We start from the raw sequence: 4,496 nt of genomic DNA, 5'->3' as shown, positions 1-4,496 counted from the left end.
GTCCTGTGAAGAATTTATTTTATCCGTCCACCAGCAGTGAAATTTTAAAGGGAGTCCGGCAGAAACTTGGAGAATAGGGAAACAGAGGTAAAAATCAACGCAAATGTCCTCTGATGAGAGAAATTAGATATCATCAAAGTACTCAAGATGACAACAGCAGCCTGATTATGCAACCTGTCGCAAATGAAGGGATTCAATTGGTCAATTTAAAATGTTTTCAGGCACTGAAGACTCGAGAAGGTTTTCGACCAAAAAATCGAACTCCTCGTGTCATGTCTAAGAGGACTAGCTTAGTTTCAGCCTGATCGGAGAACTTTCGATGTTGACCTCTTTTTCCATGGTTTCACTCTTGTCAATTTCGCTATTAATCGCTATTAGTGTCGAATCCTTTTTTAGTCAAGGCGAAGAATCAATGTCCCAAGGCTCCCTGGGTCGCTGCGGCTTAATGAGCCGAGAAACGGATGTTTTTGAAAGTTAACCCATGAGCATTATTTGCGACTGGCTGTCCAGCGGACTTGTGGAGCGAGACTGGAAACTAATTCTAAATGAAAAAAACAAAACCGAATTATAAAACTGGAAATTAAATCTTACAACAATTTAATGGTGCATTTAATTACAATAATAATTTGATTACCTACAATAAGTTTACACAAGTTTAACAACTTAATTTGATTACCCCAAAAAACAATTTGATTTAAATTGTTGAAAACAATTTGATTCAAATTTTTGAAAAAAATTTTGACTGAAAAATTTACAATCTAGGGTTTCTAGGGAGTTAAACAAATTTGAAAATGAGACTTCATTAGGTACCAAAGAAAAAAAATAAATTAAACAAAGTTTGATGGTGCAACTTGATTACTGAAGAAAAATAATTTTCTCCTTTCCTGCACATTTTCCTAACTGGCTGCTTCAATTGTTACAGATATTATGATGTTACTGCACGCTTTTCTCACTGACTGCGTACTTAATTTGTTAAAGAAATAATGACAACCAACCATAAGCAGTCAGTTTCCTGCCCCCCCCCCCCTCTTTCTTAAAGATCCTGTATCCTCATATTTTCCAAAAAAGGTCATTGCTTGCTGATGATGCAATCTAAAAGATCCTTGTACACATGCTTATTCTACCATGTTCAAAAAAGTTGACAACACTGAGACCAATCTTAAGTTGAGTGGTTTGAAAAAGACATACTTGAACGGCAAATTCCAGAAATAAATGATTTCCCTCTCAAGCCTCTCCTGCTGTATTTATTTATGGCTAGTTTTCAATCACTTGAGTAAAATAAAGCATCAAGTCTAAGAACAGTTTTATTTGTGCCCTGTGAATAAGCCCCATAGGTAGAAGACATGATATTGAAGTGGTGCTCTTTTTTCACCGTACGTCACCACTGTCGTCAGGCTGTGTGAGATTACTTGAGAAATGTGAATAAAGACTGATAATTGGGTTATCATGTAGATCAGTTTTTTCTGGAAGGATTTTCCGCTTACACCTGATTAAAACCCAAGAAAGAAGTTAATTTTTCATCATCTCTTATGTAACCTATGCAATTTTTTAATGCTATTTAAAGATGTTTGAAATCAAACGAAATGTTTCATACCCTCTGTTAAGTGTCTTTTCTGTCATTCTTTGGATAGTACGTTCAAGAGGCATACTATATATTTAGTGGTGGGATCCGCCGATTCTCGTTTTGAAAATTTTCAACTTTGAAGCCCTCTGCATTAAAATTGTATTGCGTTAGTTTCCAATGAGAAGACATCCTACGATTATAATGCCAAAAAATTGCATTCATTTTGGAGAAAATTATCAAATTTTTCAAAATGAATTCAAATTTTTTATAACCGGAAGTAAAATTAGGGGTCTGTTTTCACAGAAGAACCTCCTTTCCCTCAATCAATTTTCATTATCTGTTTAAATTTATTCATTGTCATTGTATTAATGTATTTTTTTTTTAATCATTCGAATTCCTCTGTACACAAATGTAGCAATTTTGGATTCTAATTTCGCCGAACAGCGATTTCCAAATGAAAAGCAGCCAAATATCTCGCAAGAGTTATAAAAAAATACGAGGTAAAATCACCGCTCACCAGGGGCGGACTGGCCATAGGGGCGGGGAGGCGATCGCCCCCTAACAATTTGCCGCGGACGTCCCGAAGGGGCCCCCGCGGCGAATTTTTTCCGAGTCATCGTTTTTTTCCCGTAATGTTGTTATTTTCTTATCCTTTTTAGTCACTAAAAGGCCCCGAATTCCTTGAAAATTTGTCTCTAAGAGACATGGAAGGTCGCCAAAAGTATTTGTGATGAAGGGACCCCCGATGAACCCTGAGAATGGGTTATTTTGAAGTTCAAGTACTGTAGAATCCAACTCCAATAATGCATGCATGTTTAAAAAGTGTGAAATTTTCAAAATTTACCGGGGGAGGGCTCCTGGACCTTCTTAGAGGGGCCCCCGAACGACAGGAGGGGCCCTTACATTTAGGTCTCCTCCTAACTTTTTGACTACCAGTCCGTCCCTGTGTGCCGCTACTGCAGTTTTGACCGTTCAGGCCGTAGTTTAAGGGCGCTAAAGCCAGGATTGTGTTTCGCAAACAGATAATTTTTTCAGAATAATTAAAAATTAAGAAGCAGGAATAATTTAACTAAATAATAAACGGAACTCAAATCTACAATATAATGCAAAAAAAATTGGAAAATCTCGTCATGTAAATACAGAAAATTCGAAAACGCCATCAATTGAAGCGTCATACCTCACGCGTCCCGGAGAGTTCAAATAGTTGTATTCCTGCGCCTTAGCAAGGCAATGGAAGCTTAATATTGAAGTAGCGTCCCCGCGTTGTTTTTCGGTTTTCCTGTGCCGCTACTGCAGTTTCGACCGTTCAGGCCGTAGTTTAAGGGCGCTAAAGCAAGGATTGTATTTCGCAAAAAGATAATTGTTGTAGAATAATTAAAAAATTAAGAAGCAGGAAGATATTACTAAATAATAAAAGGAACTCAAATGTACAATATAACGCAAAAAAATTTGGAAAATCTCGTCATGAAAATACAGAAGATTCGAAAACGCCTTCAATTGAGACGTGATACCTCACGCGTTCCGGAGAGTTCAAATAGTTGTATCCCTGCGCCTTAGCAAGGCGATGGAAGTTTCATATTGAAGTAGCGTTCCCGCGTTGTTTTTCGTTTTCCTGTGCCGCTACTGTAGTTTCAACCGTTAAGGCCGGAGTTTAAGGGCGCTAAAGACAGGATTGTATTTCGCAAATGGATAGTTTTCGCAGAATAATTAAAAATTAAGAAGCAGGATGAATATTACTAAATAATAAAAGGAACTCAAATCTACAGTATACCTAATGCAAAAAAAATTGGAAAATCTCGTCATGTAAATACAGAAGATTCGAAAACGCCATCAATTGAAGCGTCATACCTCACGCGTTCCGGAGAGTTCAAATAGTTGTATTCCTGCGCCTTAGCAAGGCAATAGAAGCTTAATATTGAAGTAGGTAGTGTCCCCGCGTTGTTTTTCGGTTTTCCTGTGCCGCTACTGCAGTTTCGACCGTTCAGGCCGTAGTTTAAGGGCGCTAAAGCCAGGATTGTATTTCGCAAAAAGATAATTGTTGTAGAATAATTAAAAAATTAAGAAGCAGGAAGATATTACTAAATAATAAAAGGAACTCAAATGTACAATATAACGCAAAAAAATTTGGAAAATCTCGTCATGAAAATACAGAAGATTCGAAAACGCCTTCAATTGAGACGTGATACTTCATGCGTTCCGGAGAGTTCAAATAGTTGTATCCCTGCGCTTTAGCAAGGCGATGGAAGCTTAATATTGAAGTAGCGTTCCCGCGTTGTTTTTCGGTTTTCCTGTGCCGCTACTGTAGTTTCAACCGTTAAGGCCGGAGTTTAAGGGCGCTAAAGCCAGGATTGTATTTCGCAAATGGATAGTTTTCGCAGAATAATTAAAAATTATAGAGCAGGAGTAATTTAACTACATAATAAAAGGAACTCAAATCTACAATATAACGCAAAAAATTTTGGAAAATCTCGTCATAAGAATACAGAAGATTCGAAAACGCCTTCATTGAGGCGTGATACCTCACGCGTTCCGGAGAGTTCAAATAGTTGTATCCCTGCGCCTTAGCAAGGCGATGGAAGCTTAATAGGTATTGAAGTAGCGTCCCCGCGTTGTTTTTCGGTTTTCCTGTGCCGCTACTGCGGTTTCGACCGTTCAGGCCGTAGTTTAAGTTCCTCAATAGGAACTTAAACTGGCGCCTAGTTCCGTTTAATAGAAATACGTCCAATTTTAAAGGACGAAGAGAAATGTTCGTCATTTTCGAGAGGCTATTCCATACCCCCACCCCCATCGGAGTGGATCCCAGGCCTTCCAGAAGTTTATACGCCGTCCGGGCTTTTTTCCATCAGTCCTGCCCTGGCCTTTTTTAAAGGAAAACTCAAATTCCAACTTTTTCAGAAAATAGCGTAAAACACAAAATTATCATCTCCCAGCA

This window comes from Bemisia tabaci, chromosome 2 (assembly GCF_918797505.1).
Source record: "Bemisia tabaci chromosome 2, PGI_BMITA_v3".
NCBI classification, from domain to species: domain Eukaryota; kingdom Metazoa; phylum Arthropoda; class Insecta; order Hemiptera; family Aleyrodidae; genus Bemisia; species Bemisia tabaci.
The sequence above is the reverse complement of the archived record's forward strand: the minus strand, read 5'-3'. Positions refer to the sequence as shown.